Raw genomic sequence first — 18,294 nt, 5'->3', positions numbered from 1 at the left:
TTCATCACAATCAGCAGTTTGCAATGAGATAAAAATACTTCAATCTGGAGAGTTTCTCCAAAAGGGACAAGAAATCCTACTGTCAAATTAAAACGAAAAGAAGGGATTAGAGTCCCCTAACAGGGTTTGTTTGAACGGAATTTTTACATAAAAAGGTGCAAATGCTTTTAAAGAGAACCATCCCAGATTGCATTTTCTTGCTCTCTCCCATATAATTGTAAACAGCTTTGATTTCAAAGGGAAAATCAGACAATTATTTTATAATGAGAGGTGTGGTCTAGTGATTCGAGCATCAGACTGGCAGCCAAAAACCACTGGAGTTTTAATCCTGGCTCTGACACTGACACCATCTACTGCCTTGGGCTAATCACCATGGGTTTGACTGAGATCTGCTCCTTGTGGGTGCAAGAGGCAGGGACAGCTGCAGAATTCCTGATTCCAAGCTCCAGAGGTGAGCAAGAACCTTCCTTGTGCTGCACCCAGCTCCTGCCCAGCATGTCCCTGAACTGAAGGGCACCATCCCTGACCAGAGGAAGACATTAAACCCACACAATGTTCACCTCAGGCAAGCTGAGGTTCAGGAAAGCCATAGCTGCTAAGTGCTGTCAATAAAAGCTTTAAAAGCTCTTTGCATAAGCATATTTGAGTAGGTCTGTGCTTTGAAGAAAGCCTGCTGCTTAGGTCGAGGCGTGAGTAAAGCCAGTCTTGCCTTTAGAACACTCCCGACACCTGGGGAGATTTTTATTTCCTTTAAGCACCTTGTAGTTAAATTTTTAGTCATTGTTTTCTTTCTTCCTGTGTGTGCCCATCCCCCAGTGACCCCCAGCTTTTCCCTGTCCTTTGCTTCTCACTACAATGCCTCCTGTCTCATTGAGTTGTCTGATTTCTTATCCTTGATTAATACAAACACAGACAAAACCCTCATCCTTGGGGATTTTAATTGGAAGGTTGATTGCCTTTTCTTCTCTGCTTGTACATTTTCCATTGCTTCAGCTTCCTTGAGGTCCACAGACAGAGTTTCAATCTCCCCCTCACATTCACCATCATGTTCTTGATCTTTGCTTGCTTGGGGCTTGACTCCTTCTAATATAAATGTTAGGCATCTTGCCATTTCAGATGACAGATCAGCTCTTTGATGTGTCTAATTATGATGGAGAGGGGGCAGAGAAAGCAGGACCTCCTGAAGCCAGGATAAATTTGCTGTCTGTATAAAGTCTGAGCAGCAATGTGTCCCTCTGCCTCCCCTTTGGTACGTGACAGCATGGGCTCAAATCCTGCTCGACACGAAGGAGTTCCATGAACACCCTGCACAAGGGAAGATTTTACTTTTGAACCTGTTTAATTTGAAAGAGGAAATCTGGCAGCAGCCAGGATTCCAGAATGATAGGGAGGGGTAGCAGAATGGGGAGTTCTACCTCAACTTTGCATGGCAAAAGCAGAGGTGGCTGACTGAAAGCAATCTAGTGAGAGAACCTTGTTCCTCCACCTCACCTCACTCTGCCTTTGTTGCCTGCACAGAGCAGTAGCAAACTGACACTCAGTATTTATGCTGGTGCTTTGTAAAAGTCATCAAATTCAACCTCACAACACATTTGTACACTGAATTGTCAGTTTGGTTTTCGGGATGCTGTTCAGAGAGAAGATCTGTGCTGCTCTGAGGGCCAGAAGCTTCTGAGCACAGCAGGTTTCAGTCACTTCTCTTGCTCTTAAGTAATTTAGACACTTTCAGAGCATCCCATAGCAAGTTCTTTCACTTTGCTTAAGAACAAAATTTGTGGTGAAGCAGGAACTGGACTCACTCTGGAGTTTGTGACAACCAGAGCTGAATTCAGCTCTCACCTGATGTTCAGGACTTTACCATCCCCCATCTCTATGTTTGGGGAGAAGCCCTTGCTCGATAGAAGGGAGAGAAGATTGGACAGGCCATTTAACAAAGAAACCTGTCTAAGGGCTGTACTGCTGAATCTGTACAGTTCCTCTGGTGCACGTGTTTGCCCACAGAACACATGTGCAGCTCCCACCTGTGCTGCAGAAACGTGGCTGCCCTGCTCAGACCAGGGCTCAGTTGAGTTGTGTGCTTTATAAACACATGAAAGGCCATGGTCCCTGCCCTGAGGTACTTGAAGTTGTTAGCAAATCTCACAGACACTTCTTAATATGAATTTATTGTTGATCTGTCTGCCCCAGAGCTTGAAATTCTTTATCTGCCAAACAGGCACAGCAGGAGTTTCAGCATTTCTTCCCCTTATAATACCCAGCTAATATGCTTCAAGCCTGACCCACAATGATCATCTCCTGAGAAGAAAGTTTGGTTTAATCTTCCTCCTATTCAGCATTCAGCCCTTGATCTTTCTACCAAAATGGGAAATCAGTACTAGTGAAATGAACACTGATCAACACTGACAAAACCTTTCACCTCATTTCTTGCAGTAAGCTGGGGTTGCATTTGTGCTGTTGTCCTTGAGCAAAGTCTTGAGTGGAAAGTTTCCTCGTGCCTCTCTTACCCCTTCACTTTCCAGAGCAAACACAGAAACCTGCTTTAAATGAAACAGCCCTCAGGTGAAGGGAAGCAATGTTCCAGCCTGCAGAGTGACAGTCTGAAAGGCAGCAGGGAAGGGGATGTCTGTGCAGCAGCGGTGGAGGGAGAGCAGGGAACATCTATCAATATTTACTGAGCAGCATCGCTTTTCCATTTGGTGTTTCTCAGCCCTTCTTCTTACAGAGCCCTGCCCTGTAATAGCTTTGTGCTCATTCCTGTGCATTGCCAAGCAAGAAACCCAGTTTCTGGTTCTGATCTTTGTTGACAGGGCTGAGGAAGATCGTGGAAGCCTTTCTCTCCATGGGCTCTCTCTGCACACACCAGAGGAGAGATTAATAGTTTCTGAAAGCATCTCCACCCTACAGAAAGGTCACCAGAGTCCTGGGGAAGATGAATAAATGGGGGTTCATCAAGACTCTGTAGTAACATGGGAGGGACCTCTTCCAGCAAAAATATTGCCAAAAAAATTCTTAACAGTAGCAATTTCAGAGGAGCTGGAGGTAGGCAGGTGATGTTCTGGGTTGTCATTTTTCACACAGTTCATCACAGTCCAATCACTTCTACAGGTGTATATTTTAAACAGTTTTGTTTGCATCAAGTGCTTGTCACTGTGTGGCCTGTGACCTGTGGGACGTGCTGATTAAGGGTGTAGTAGGAGAATATGTCCCTGTCATCTTATCTGCCATAGACAGTCAGCTGTCTTTTGGATTCACTTGGAGCTGTGAGTTTGGGCAAGATTTTGCTTTAGTTATTTTATGCCAACTCTATCACCTTAATATTTATTGTTCTGACTCTTGACAGTAGAGCTAATTAATGTGTTAGATACTCTTGAGTATCCTCTTAGTGTTTCACACATCTTTTGGGGCCTGATATACTGAGACCCTTAATCCAACAGTATTTACTTCACCATAAAGTAGAATAAATCTACCAGGAAGACCAGCAGGAGTTCAGCTAGAGCAGTGGAAAAATCTTCTCTTTAGGTTTTCCATTCCCTGATTTGGGCTGGGGTAGCTACATTGCCATGTGTGTTGTTTCTAGCAGATTCCATACATATGATGTGTACACACAGATATGTGCAGGCACACAGTGTAGGGCATTATCCTAAGTTGCAAAATCAAGTGACCTATGCTAAAATTAATTTAAAGACATAATATTGCTGGAAAGAAAGGGAAAAATGTCTGAAATGGACTGATGCAATTTTGTCAGATTATCATAAACTCCCAAACCTAGGATACAAGAATAGCTGATCCTGACAGATGCTTGCGGTTGGAGTGCCCACATAGGGAGAAGTCTGATTATGTGTCGGGTGGGAGGCATAAAGACAGAGGAAAGTTGATTTGCTTTATCCTGTCAATCTAATGATTCACTTTGCAGGTCACACTTTATCTACACACAATGTTTATTTAGACAATGAAACCATCAGTGTCATTGATAGAATCTAACACGCCAACAGAGGTATTTTACTTTCTCAGTATTTTTTTGTTGCTGGAGTATGTAATCCTGCCACAGAAGTTCTTTTTATGGAAATAATATTTTGTTATAAGAACTATCATCGTGTATTGTAATTATTATTTTGTTTTACTCTGCCCACTCAGAAAACTGTTTGCATTATATTCCATTGAAAGATACATTTTAAGTTCTCTCTGGTAGTCATGAATAATGTAAATTGACAAGAACTATTATGGAGGCAGGTAGACAAAGAAACAGAAAGTTAAGTGGTTTCCTTTCTTTTTATGGCAGAGTGACATTTACCTGTAAGTGCATTTGATTTTAACACAATAGGATGAGTTTCTGCTGTGCTGGATTAGGATTGAGGCATGCGGAGGAGTTCAGATAAAGAGTGGGCACTGAGAAATGCCCTCGCCAGACCTCTCTAGGGAGGGTACTTCAGCAGCAATAGCATGTCAGAATGTCTTTTTTTTTTTAGTCCTTGCATCCAGCTGACAAAATCTTTCCTTGTTTCTGTATCTGTAATTCCAAGAGATCTCTCAGTGTTTCCCACAGCTGTCTAATACTTTGTGCTTGTCACATCACTTTCCAGAAAAGGGGTCAGTGTCACTTTCCCACCCTGACAGACAGAAAAACCACAGCAAAGAGAAGCTGTAGATGAATGAGGGTCAGTTGGAGACCCGGGACCCGCTCTCCTGGTGTGCGTACCCACGGCCCAGATTGGTGCTGCCTCTCACATTCCAGCTCCAAATTTCATCAGTTCCCCTTTTTCTCAGACTTGCCAGAACTGCGCTAGTTGGGTCTAACTCTCCTGCAGTTACACTGAATTTAAATCAGAAATAACTTCAGTGGGTTGGATTCTCACTTTTGTAAACGAAAGTGTTCCCCCTAAAACCAGTAGAGCTCATTTTTAAGTCTGAGAAGGCGCAACTGCTCTCACGTCTATAAACATCCCACTGAGTATAAAATACTTTCTTTCTCTAAGGTGACACATTTACTACCCTCCCTGATCCAGCTTTTCCCTGCTATGTAACTTTCCATGTCCGCAAGGTTACACCGGGTAAGAGGGACAAAAGCCACTCAACCCTTGTCTCCAGTAAAAACCCAACCAACCAAATAAACAAAAGCAAACAAAAACCCAAGTAGACATCACACCATAATCAAGATATTCCCTGCCCCAGGGGAGTCACAGGTCTGCAAGTGGAGAGCCGAGGTCCTCCGGGAGAGCTGACATCCCTCTGCTTTTACAGAGGAGCAAAAAGGAGTACTGTGGTTTAATCTGCCCATATTCCTTGAAGGAAAACTTCAGAGAGCATTGTCCAGGCTGCCTCCCAGAGCTTTTCTACTTTTGTGATCTCTCCTTTAAGTTTCTGTGCAGGAGAAGGACAGGCTCTGGCTGATGACAAATGTGACCTGTCCCACCGAGTTATTGTTGCTCGCTATGGGGGATAAGCTTTTGCAGTGCTCTGGTTCCTGGTGACGTAGTCCAGGGTGCACACACACACCACAGTTGTGTCTTGGGGCTTCAAATGCCTTTATCTATGTCATGCATTGGTTTTTACAGTTTGCTATGAATCACTGATGCCTGCTGGGAACACATACCCGCTTCTGGTTATTTTTATTACAATGTTATAATGGGCACAAGGACACTTAAAAGTGGAACAACTGAGCATCTCTTGGTAGCCAGTGCTGTGCAACTCTCCTGGGATGCCTGAGAACACCAAGTTGTGCTGCTGAACTGTCTTACTGTAGTGAAAAGAAATTAATTCCAAGATAGTCAGAGTCCTGTGTAGTAACTCTACTCATGTGAATGATGGAAGAGTAGCTAGAGCCCTGTATCAAGTCCTGGAATATGTGCTCAGAGCCCTTGATAAACTGCAGATTTCCTCAGTGAGGGTGGATCAGTCATTTAGACATTCTGGTTATATTTTAGCTGTGGGGCAGCTCTCTCTGTTACATGACTCCAAGTCCTGGTATGTCCAGGAACTTGGCTGGAAAATTTTGTGGCTGCCTTCTAGCCAGAACCTCTTGGTCTGCTGGCTTTCTTACCAGCAGTAAATCATGGGCAGAGGCATGAGATGAGTGTCAGGATCTCCTTCTGATGAGAAACTGAGACATAGCTTGCAAAAACACCTGGACAGCAGGTGAAGAAAAAGGGATTAATGGCATGCTGTGTTATTAAACCATGCTGATGTTGCCAGGACGAGTATAAAAGAAATAAGGAATCCAATAGGATGGAAAAAGGGAACATATAAACCCCACGTTTGTTAATAACTGCTTGTCAAGGGAGTGAAGGTTTCAGCTTTGAAGGACAAATATTTCTGTTCTCGGATAGAGAAACAGAGAGCAAAGAAACCAACCTGAGAGCTGCTGGGCACTCAGCTCCTTTGCTATGAGGATGTAGTGTTTGGTGATTCCTGAATGTTTGTTATGGATCATGAGCATGTTAAAAAAACATCAAGATGCTCAAAGAAAACAGCAAAGGAAATGGCTGAAACAAACAATACTTGCTATAAAATACTAATATCATCTGGAGTTCTATTAGTTCTGGAGGTCTGGGAGTGGACTTCATCATCTCCACTTTAGAAGGTCAGACACAAGAGAAGAACTGATTTGCTCAAGGCACAGAGCCAGCAAATGGTAGAATTGGGACTAGAAACCAAATCTTTTTACTCTTTGCAGGATGTAAACAAATAGGTTTGTGGTAGCTTCAAAAGAAGTGGCTACAAGAGGACTTGAAATAACTGACCTCGATTTTCTAACCCCATTGCACAGGCTTTGGCCAGGTCTTTGGATTCTGCTTTGTGCTTTAATTCTCCTGTGCCACTGCACACAAAGTGACAGTCACTTTTACAGGAAAATGTTAAGCCCAAACTCTGCCTTTGGGTACAGAAGGAAATTGCAGAGAAGAGAAGCCACTGTGTCCAGCTGATCAGGATAGTGGCCATGTGCCAGACATCATCTTTTGTGGTAATAACTCCTTTCCAATGGCAGCCTGAGCTATTTGCCTGTCATGATTTGTCTTTTTGTGCTTGGGGAATGCTGGCTGACCTTTGTCTTTGATGTTGCTCAGCCCTTTCCTTGCAATAGGGCAGTTCAGAAGGCCATGACCACATCTGCTTTGGCTGATTCTGTTATCAATTAATTTGTCCTGCCACATCAAAGAACAGAGATAAAGCTGTAGCATTTCCTTACCACAGATTTTTATCTTCACTCCCCAGTTCACCTCACAACACATGCACCTTCCACCTCCACAGCAAGCGGAGAGAGAGAGACAGAGACAGAGGAAGAAACTGAAATGACATCCTAATAGCCTCCCTCGAGTGCTGATGGCACCTGGGTCTCTGTGTGCTGAGCCTTACACCCACTTCCAATCTGGCCTGGCCACAGCCAGGCGGTTGCTTACTCCCCCAACAAGTTATTTGTTTTTCTCTCTAGACAAATCAGTGATGTTAGAATGACAAATAGCAGTTATAGCTTTGCACTTCGCTGAGTATAATTTCAGCCCATCAGTACCATCTGTCTCCTTTCTTGGGCTGCAGCTCCATTAGGCGACAGCCAAAGATCCTCAAGGACAAAGAGCCCAACTCACACAGACAGATATTTGAGGGGTCAGAATCTGTGACTCTTTGCCCTTTGTGGTTCATGCCAATGGTGAGCTAGAGAAAATGAAGGTGGGACATAGAACCTAACGCAGATTCCACCTTCCTGAGCTGTGCCATGCTGAGCCCCGGAATTCTGTGCTGAAATTGGTACTAAACACCATCCAAACTTATCTGAAGACTTGCTGGGGAGGTGCTGTTTGTTTTGGCTTTGGGACAGCAGTCAGGTGTATTTCTAGGAAATTTTGTGTTCATTTACTACAAGTCATAGAAGAGGTAGGAAAATGCCTCTGCATAGTAGGTATTAGTATTATTAGTATTAATAAACTAACCTAATCTGTTTGTGATAATCTCACCATATAGTTCTTGAACTGCCTTGTTTTCCAAGGAGCAATTCCTCTTGTCTCATGGCACTCACTAGGAAAAAAGATGCTAAATGAAGATAACAATCTCCATCAAATTTCAGGAGAAGATTGCTTCTATCTTGATTAGGTCTTTCCCTGTCTCCAGAAGCATCCTCTTTTCCATCTATGACCTTACAAAGTTCCTTGTTCCCATTTTGTATGAAGTTCAAACTCCTCTTCCTTGTTTTGTCTATCATCTATACTGTCTGTCAGTAATTAATCTGTTACCTCCTCTGTCTCTGCCTCCTGTTCACTATGTGTCCTGTTGAAACCTGGCCACAGAAAATAAAATGAGGCATTTAAAGAGTTTTTAGAATTACTATAAGGCAGCTCTGATCACAGTAAAGTAAAAAGGCCAAAGTAAAGTACTGGGCTGGGAGCAACAAGCCAAAAGGAAACACCACTGACAAGGATTTGTTTGCATGAATATAAAATAATTTTTTCAAAGTCTTCAGGCATTGGCCTTTTAGGAGCTCAATTCCTATTTAACCACACCAAAAAACGATCAGATTTGCAAAACAGCTCAGTTTGCTGAGCACAGACAGAGTGTTACGTTAGTGTGAAAATCTGATCCTTCTGTCACCAGGCATGCTGGGGACTGGGTAGGACCAGCACCTAGGGGGCTGTATTCCCAGCTTTGGCCTCCTGTCCTCAGACTTTTCTGATCTAGTTGTTTTCTCTTCAGGCTTCTTTCCTTTCTTTCTCTCTTTCTCTCTTTCTCTTTCTTTCTTTCTTTCTTTCTCTCTCTCTCTTTCTCTCTTTCTCTCTTTCTCTCTTTCTTTCTCTCTCTCTCTTTCTCTTTCTCTCTTTCTCTCTTCCTCTCTTTCTCTCTCTCTCTTTCTCTCTTTCTTCCTCTCTTTCTTCCTCTCTTCCTCTCTTTCTCTCTTTCTTTCTCTCTTTCTCTCTCTCTCTCTTGCTCTCTTTCTCTCTCTCTCTCTCTTTCTTTCTCTCTCTCTTTCTCTCTTTTTTTCTCTCTTTCTCTCTTTCTCTCTTTCTCTCTTTCTCTCTTTCTTTCTCTCTCCCTCTCTTTCTTCTCTTGTTTATTAAGTTTTCTGTGGACTAATTTGATCACAACCGAAAACATGGAGAAAATCACTTTTGGAACCATTTTGCAAGTGCAATGCAAAAGCCCAGTCTTCCCCAGTGTGGCTGTGAATGCCCTTATCTCTCATTGACTAAAGACCCTGTGTACCTTGCAGGATCAGTTGCATTCAAAAACCTGTCCTTTCAAATTTGTTTAGGTAAAGTGCAGAGTGCAGATGATTCCCAGAATAGCTCTTCTGGCTTCATTTGGAATGACAGCAAAAACAAATCTGGACTTAGCTTTTCATCTCAATGGAAGGGCATACGAGAAGCAGTGAGAATATGTCATTGTTTGTAAAGGACAACGTTACATGAGAGCGAGCACAGGAGAGAGGCAGGGAGAAAGAGATTTTTCCTCTCTGCTAAATAAGGGCCATTTTGAGGTGTGTGAGGACAGCAGGGGTCAGCGAGTGCTGGAACTGACTCTGAACTTCTGGCAGAACAATCTCCTGGAACTAAAACCAAGAGTACCTTTATCTTCAGCAACCTGCCGGGAGATGTTCCATGGCCAGCTTTCTCCACAAGAGCCAGGTTACAGTGTCTGTACATGACAGCAACTGAAGCAAAAGCTTTTGTCTTTTAAAACAGACTGGCTCACACACAGCAGAGTAGACTCAAGCCTGATATTTAATATCAGACACTGTGCAAGAATCCCTTTTAATAGAAGAGCCATAAACCATGAGATTATTTGCCACATAGCAGGGAGGTGGTGGTGTTCACACACCATGGCTAATTAGAACAGGAACAGATGAGTTACAGGAATTAGAATTCCTTCAGTAAGGATCTGCTCTGCACACAGGTCTGTTTTAACTCCCAGGTACTACCAGTGTCTGAGCCACTTTTCACCATGAACCCAATCTGTTTGGCAGGCACTCGTTCAGCCTCATTGCTTCCCTGTCTTAGGAAAGGAGGAAAGACTGAAGTCCCCATTTGCCAGAGATGTGCTTGCACTGAACTTCCACATCAATTGCCTGCACACCCAGTCAGTGTCAGAACCAGAAATAAAGTCCAGGAGTCCTGATTCTTAGTCCTCTCCCATCAGCCATGTGCTCCCGAGCTTGCTTTACCTGCATATCAGGGGTTTTGTGGACAACTTCAGAGATAGAGAACAGATTGCCCCCAAATGGGGTCTTCAATCACTCAACTTTTATCACTGAGAGACAGTAGCTTCCCTCCCTACCTCCTTGAAAAGCTTTTAAAATAAACACAGGTACATTAGAACAACAGCCCTTCAAAAAGGGTGCCTTCCTCCCCCTTACCTTCCTTGCTCTCCTGTCATTAAGCAGAGCAGAGCCATCCTTACAAGTGACATTTGGACAGATTGACTTAAGCTATTTACTTTAAGCTTTTCTTCCTCCCATTCTGGATCATTTTCATTCATTTTTCAAGTGTTTCAAAATTTCTTTTGCCAAATCCCTAGATCAGGTGATTCAGAATGCAGCAATGGGACTTGTGCCATTCTGATAAAAGCACAACCCTGAAGCTTCCCTACTTTTCCCACAGCCCCTTTCTGTTTACTCCTTAACTCACGAATTCTGCTGACAAAAGGAAAAATACAGCAGGAGTCATAAAGGAAATATCACTTTTACAAGCCAGTTTTATTTTCTTACCACAGATACTACCTTGCTGGTTAAATCATTGAATAATTGTATTCTGGGCTTAGAGTCAGTGGGTCAGATTCTGGTTTGAATTTTATCAATAAAAACCACTCCAGGGCAACCTTTCATAAATATTCTTGCTTTTAAACCAGTGTGCTCTGCTGCTTGAGGATGCCTTCCTAAACCAAATCCTAACCCAGAATTACCACATTAATGTCAGTGGAACTGACAGATGACAAGAGTTCAGACTCAGAACTCCCTCACAAGGGTTTTTTCTCTCTCCCAGCAGCAGAAAAGCACCGAGCAGGTTTAATGCAACCCTCCTGACTTACACTCCCTGCCCAGCAGAAGTCTGGCAGCTTTGCTGGGTAGATTGAAGATGCAGTAGTGCAGATGTGTGTCTGAAGTGAGGATGTGCTGTGCTGCTGTGGACCCTGTTGTGGCAAGGACTGAACAAAGGTCTGCTTACTACCCTCTCATCATCAGCTTGGGCAAGACAAACTCTCTATCAGACCCTTCTGGTTTTTTTCTCTCATTCTTATCGGTCTTGCTTAATGGCAACTGGAATATCTTTGACATTTCCTCAAGTTCTGTATTAGCTCCACCTAAGGAAAATATGGTCTAAGTCACCTCTTTTCAGGACACACAGAAGGCAGAACAGAGGGTAAGATTTAAGGATGAAGGAACAGTTGAGTGATACCAAGTGATGTTCATGTTACAGAATGGTCACATTGGTTGTTGGGTAACTGGAACTGCAGTTTGTGGGACTCCTGGGACAGCAACTCACAGTAAAGTAAGGGCTTTTTCTGAGCATACAGTTTGAATTCGGGGAAATGCTCAAAATATATAAACAAGAACTAGTCTTGCAGAGAAGATAAGCTTTGGAGTAAGGGGGCTGTCTCTTGCAATGTGTTTTTAGTGTCTACTGCAGTGGGGACTAATCTCATGTTGGGCCTCAGGATGCTGGGCCTCTCTTAATGTGTGTACTGCTGTAATACACAGAACTGCTTCCTTCCATTGACTGCCTTTTTGTTGCATTGTTTTGTGTAATTGACTCCCTTTTTCATCCAGAGGCCAAAAAAGTGATTATTGGAGATTGCCAGCTCCAGACCTGAATTGTTTCATTCAGGAAGTTAATTAAAATCACCCCACCTCTTCAGAAAACCTTTTCGAATACAGCGTCGATGCTCCTTTCATCTCTGCATTACTCTTTTTTTTTTTTTTTTTTTTAATCAGTACTCCTTAAATCATGGAAATAACTTGGCAAAGGAGCTGAATTACAAGAAAAATCAGTTAGGAACGTAGGTAAAGGCACATAATAGGTCTTTAGAGGAGACGAATGAATTTAATTGAGTGAAAGCTCAGAAAACCCAAAAGTAAACTCAGGGTCATCAGCATGCTTCTTTCACTTATCCCTCAGTTGCACTTCATAGATCCAGGCTTCCTTTTGCTCTGCTGTTATCACACTTTCCTTTTGCTGTGATTTATTAACTGTGGAACTGTCAAATTATGAAACTGAGGTTCTAGAAATACTTATTAATGTTTGAGAAATTCATTTCACACTTGAATACTTTTTCTAACACTTACTAATGTCCCTCATTTTGGTCATGTGGGTCTGCAGGGCAAGAAAACAAGGTATCTTATTATATACTTAGCATGTGGAGATGAAGGATGAAAAAAATGTATTTTGAAACCCCCTCAAACATTGCAGCAGCCTCATGCATTTGGTCCTTGTGCTGCTGTATGTGGTGACTGTGTGTGGATGTGCACAAGTCTGTACATTCAGTGACACCATTCCAGCTCCCTTTCTGTCACTGTTGAGAAAGCACTTCTAATCCCCTCTGAGAAGCTCGAACATAAAATTCCTTTCATGCCACTTTTGTCTTCCTCAATTTGGCGAACACTGACCTTCCCCCTGTGATTCCAATGGAACTTGTAATTCAAAAAGCATTTCTGTTTATTATTACCCTGTTAGTAATCATCAGGGATGCCAGCACTGCTCAGGCAACAAGGTTACTCTCTGAGCTCTCTGTTGCAGCTTTGTACTGCAAACAAAAATACAGAGGCCACAGATAAATTATGATTACTTTACTCACTATTTAATAAGAATAATGAGCCTAAAATAATGACTGAATAATTACTTGCCTCAAGATCCTTTATTTCCCACACAAAGTTTTCTGATGGAAATTCGTTTAAAAAGTAGAAACAAAGACCACCAAAAATGTCAAAGTTTATGAATTTGCTCTTACAGGACTGGAACATTTCTACCTCTTGACACTCAGTTTTGAAATGTGTTATGTTACAACAGTATCAAATTTAACAGTTCTGAGCTGGTATAGTCTTACCTAAAAGGAGGTGTTCCTTCAAAATATAATTTTGCACAGAATACTGAGCTCTGTGTTTCCATCAGCATTAATGAAGTCAAGTTTAGTATTTAACCTAATCTGCTCAAAGTAGTCCTATTACCCTTCATACTTAGAGAGACATCATCTGATAGGAAATGGCTGCAATACCTCCAGCTTTCCTAAAATACTGACAGTTTCAACCGTTTCTTAAGAAATACTCACTGGGGACTGCAGCTCTAAACACACTTCTGTTTTAAAATGTGACCAGCTTCTTCATCTTAAATGGGACACTCCTTACAACTAAAGCAGTGATGTTGCTGGCCACCCAAAGGCCAGTCAGAGAAAGGAGTGACCACCAGACATTTTTGCTTGAGATGCCTTTCCACAGTGCTTTTTTCCCTTTGCTACCTCACTGGTTCCACCTATGATTTCTAAATGACCGTAACATCCTTTCCTCAGGCAAGTATTTCATGCCAGCACTGGGAACATTGTTTTTTTCAAAAGAAACTCCAGTAACATCTACAGTTTTTCACATTTGGTAAGCTGCTCCTGATGAAAACTGTGTGCAGCAGAAGTACCTTCTTCAATGCACAGGTGTCCACTGCATGCTCAAATTATCCGACTTCATGATAAGAGTGAAAAAAACCCCACCTTTTTGGCAGAAGTAACAAGGAAGACATAATTTATTTTTTTTACCTGCAATAAGAAGACTGAATTCTGGTCTTGTGTAATCCAGCACAGCAGCTGACAATGAGATGGGCTGGAGTGTTTGCTCTGCTGTCTCTTCTGTTTAAGCTGAGGACAAGAAAAAATGTTAATACAACAGTGAATCCTTGCTGGGACCTGACACTGATTACAGCTCTGCCCCACGGATCTGCAGGCCCCTCAGTGCCCATGTTTTCAAACCTGACAATATGTGAGTGCCTAATTTTGGTATGTAGGGAAGTATTCGTGTGAAGGCAACCCCCCTCTAAATTCTGGACACACAAATTCAGTAGATCTTTCAGATCAGCATGTGCTTGTTTGAAAGTTTGTCTTTGAACACCTCTCCTCTTTCTCTTTCTTTGCTACTGCCCTTCAATTTTTGTCTGTAGACTTGAAACCTTGTGCCATGTGGAAGTGCCCCAGTTACACCAGCTAAACTACAGTTCCTTCCTTAAGCTGCACACGCTGGTCAATACTCACTTTGCAAATAGTTCTGCTTTTGATAAATGCAACTTAATTTTTGTGTGGAACAAATTTTGAAATATTATCTCCTTGGATATTTTTAAACTTGACAGGTCTGTTCTATAAATCATTTATTTGTTTTAATGTTTCTTAGCATCCCTGAATCTAAAAGCATTTCATAGATATGTTTCCCTGACCATTTCACTAATAATGATTTAGCTCATTATTAATGCTTCCCTTTCACAGAACCAGAAACTGAGATGCAGGTATCTGAGAGAAGTGCTATTGTTTTTAGAAGCATAATTGGATTCTGATTTCTAGAACTCACCTTGCTGAGAGCTCAGCTCTTCTAAAAACCTCTGTCTCCAAGGGTCAGAAAGGAACTATTAAATTGCCTGACACCTATTAATCTACTCCTCTTTTAGGTCCGTAGCTGTGAACTGAGCTCATTGAAATAAAATCTCTCCTACTCGTGAGATCATGTATTAGAAAATTAGTCCTGGTGTGCCCAAAGAGTTGGCCCCACATTACATTATTTCCTTATACAAACAGTAATAAAATACTTTTCTCCCCCCTGCCCCCCCCCCCCCCCCGCCTTATTTTAGGGAAATGCAACAGGAAAGAACAAAAGTAAAATTCCCATTTGTGAAAGCACAGCATGTGCAACTTCACTGTAACAGGCAGCAAAAGGTCTAAGAGCAAAAAAAGGACTGCTGAGACCTGCACACAGAGTTTCTCATAAATTAGCTCAGAAAACCAAAGGTAGAGCACTGCAAGCTAGAGAAGGCTTGAAGCACAAAATATTTTGAAAGTCCTTTAGCAATATTAAAATTCTTCTCAGAAACAACTACTGTCATTTGATTTTCCCCTCTCCTTGCTTGTGAATCAATTGTGCAGCCATTCTCTTTGTTAAAAATTTTCAAAACTCTAAAAAAATGGATTTAGTTCCCACCCTGGAAAAATGAACTAAAGTGCTTAATGCATTGGTGTTGGTGCACAAAGTGCATTTGTTGTGCTGCTGAATGTAACACGATCTGAACCAAGGCAGGAGAATGAACACTTTGCAGCCCCTGATGGATTTCAGATTTATTAGACACTGGAATGTTTTTTTTTCCCCCCTTGTCTATAAGAACATGGTGTGTAAGATGATAAAGGGCAGGGATAAAGGGAGCAGACATTGTAGCCCTTAAAATTAAAAGAACTGTTTCTAGATTTTGAAAGTGTCAATGTATGAAAAGGCAGCCTAAATAGAAGTGTTGCATTATTCAGTACACTTTCCTCCTGGAAAGAAAAACATTTTGCAACCACTGACAAAGCTATGGACATGTGACTAATACTACTTTTATTTTCCTATATGGAGAAAAACCCCATCACAAAGCCTAAATGGAATATTTATGCTGTAAGATAATACACTCGTACCTGTAAATTATGAGTGCAAGATGTAATAATTCATCCTTCGTTTCATTACTCATGCACTATGGAGCTTTCAAGATTAGGGATGGATTTGTTATGCCACTATATTCCAGTATATGCTTTCCCTTTCTTAACTCTCTCTCTCTTCTCTGGCACATACATCCTGTACAGTAGGACCAAATTTCTTTGCACCAACACATACAGACTGTATGAGCTACACAGAACTGGCCTCACTTTCAAAGGACATATTAATGATCCATTTTATGATGTTAACCAGGCTGAAAAAAATTAGCTGAGGGCAGAGGGATATAATTTCAAATAAATTTGGAGGAAAGTTTCCTATTCAGAGAAGAGCTCCAAGGTGTAATATTAATAAAACGCTGTTGTAGTCTAATGTTACAGGATAGTTCTCTTGAGCTTCCAGGATGGGAACCACAGTGGTCTGCTTGTAGTAGCAGGAGTTTTGTTCCAGTATCTATGCTTTGCTTTGTGAAAGGGAATACCAAAAGTCTGGACTGAATTCCTTCAAAGATTAGAATTCCCATGAAAACATAAACAACAAAACTATTCACTGAAAGCAAACTTATGTTTAATACATAAGCAGAGTAATAAACAAGTTCTGTTCTTCTATTTTTGACTCTGTATTTTAAGTGTCTGAAAGTGATGTACGTCTAACAAGGCCAAGGAGACAGCTTGGGCCAGTGTTTCGAGCACTGGCACTCCAGGCTCTGCTGGGGTCTGCTACTGAGTTATTGTGTAATCTTGAGTGAGTCATATAAAATCTTTATGCTATGATTTCATCAGTCTGTAAAATAGGTGTAATCCTCCCCCATTTACCTCAGACAGCAAAAATATCTGTAAAACATCTTAGATGGCATGTTATGTTCAGGCAAATTTCACTTCAGCAAAACATTCCCTTTATGAGCTGTATTTGTCCACAGATCTTTCTGTCCTGCAAATCTCTGCCCCCAGACACACACATACACAGTCATGTCACTGTCGCCTGAAAGATGAGATCGTGCCTTTACTGTGAAATCAAAACCATCATTCTGCTCCTATGGCTGCAGAAATTGCATTAACTATCAAGCTTTAAGTCTTTTCAAAGACCAAATCTTGCTTGTCTTAATCAAGTGAGAAGTCACAGTAAAATTCAGTAGGATACTTCATGCCATTAAGGAAAGCAGGATCTGGCCTCTTGTAGAGCACTGAGGTAAACCAGACACACTACTGCAGTTTGCATTGGACAGTTCTCAATTAGAATGTCAAGATTTATAGTGTATTTTATCCGGGTTTCATTCTCCACTGTTCAGTTTAACTTTTGACCTATGGTTATTGGCAGAAGAGGGCTTGTCCCAGAGGGCCATTAGTCCCTTCCAAAGAGGCCTTCTAAGAAGGGCCAAAAAAGAGGGTGGGAAACAGGTCTCTTTGTAACAGGACCCCTCCTCTGAAATGCTCACCATCAATGGGACAGTCAGGATACAAGAAAACAGAAGATCCCTCTGGATTTTCTGCACTAAGTAGTTAAGGTCTTGTATTGTTCCTTTTCTCTCCTGTCCTGCCAAAAGATCAGGTGGAAACAAGTCCTGTAGAAAGGGTCAAAATTAATTGAGTCAAAAAATCTGCATGGAGTCAGAGTAAAAGAAAATGGAGGTTATAAATATAGGGAACATATGCTGATATAGTAAGGTGTGGCATCCAGAGTAAGGTGTGGCATCCAGGGGTTCTCCAAGGGGGCTGGAGTTCATAAAGTTCTCAACCAACATGGGACACAGCATCCTGACAACATATGATAGATGAACATGAGTTGCAGATACATCCTTGAATTTGAATTAAAAAAAAAAAAAACCTGTGGGGATAAATAGATTTACCCAGGTTGGATAGCCTAGATCAATGCATTTCCTTCGAAAAGGGAGGTGAGGGCTGTGCTGAAGGGGAGTCTGCTGGCATGTAACTGGCACAGTTTCTCAAGGCAAAACCTTTAGACTGATAAAAATATCAAGCAGAATCAATGATCTTGCTGTAGGACTGTGGTGGTGACACAAAATAAGGGCAGTGCTGTAAATGTGGAGGTCAGAGTATTCCAGGGGAAGACTCATATGATCCTGGGCATTCCAGCACTAGGAAAGGAATGAAATGTAATAGGATTCAAATCAGGCTGTGTGGTTGGAGATTAATAACAGTGATGCTCCGTGGTGAGCAAGATGCTCCTCGGATGAAGATGTCCTTCCAGCAGGGAGGTTCTCCAAGGGCCTTCCCACGGACACAGGGGGACAAAAATAACCCAGCTTGCTTTAGGATAGAGCCAGCTTCATTTGAAAAAGGGCTTATATAATGTAGTTGCCTCTAACAACAGAGGACTAGTCTGATGAACCAGAAGGCCCCTTCCAGTCCTATTGTTCTTGCTATTCCCAAAGTTAAATTAACACCAACCTTGCCTGGCAACATCGTCCCTGCGCCTGTGGAGAGGGAGTTTGCCCTGGAGCTCCTGGGACGAGATGTCTCTGTAAATGGGAATTGAAAACCCTGTAAATGGGAACTAGAAGAGGTGCCAGGTTTGTAATTTAAAAACCCCAGTAAAAATAATGTAATGGATCTAAATCCTCCTGCTTTGTGGTGCAGAAGGGCCTGTAAGGACACAAGACCAGCCTTAAATCCCCCTCAGGAGCGGCTCATGGCCGATAACACAGCACCAGT

This window comes from Aphelocoma coerulescens, chromosome 19 (genome assembly GCF_041296385.1).
Source record: "Aphelocoma coerulescens isolate FSJ_1873_10779 chromosome 19, UR_Acoe_1.0, whole genome shotgun sequence".
In the NCBI taxonomy this organism is placed as follows: domain Eukaryota; kingdom Metazoa; phylum Chordata; class Aves; order Passeriformes; family Corvidae; genus Aphelocoma; species Aphelocoma coerulescens.
The sequence above is the reverse complement of the archived record's forward strand: the minus strand, read 5'-3'. Positions refer to the sequence as shown.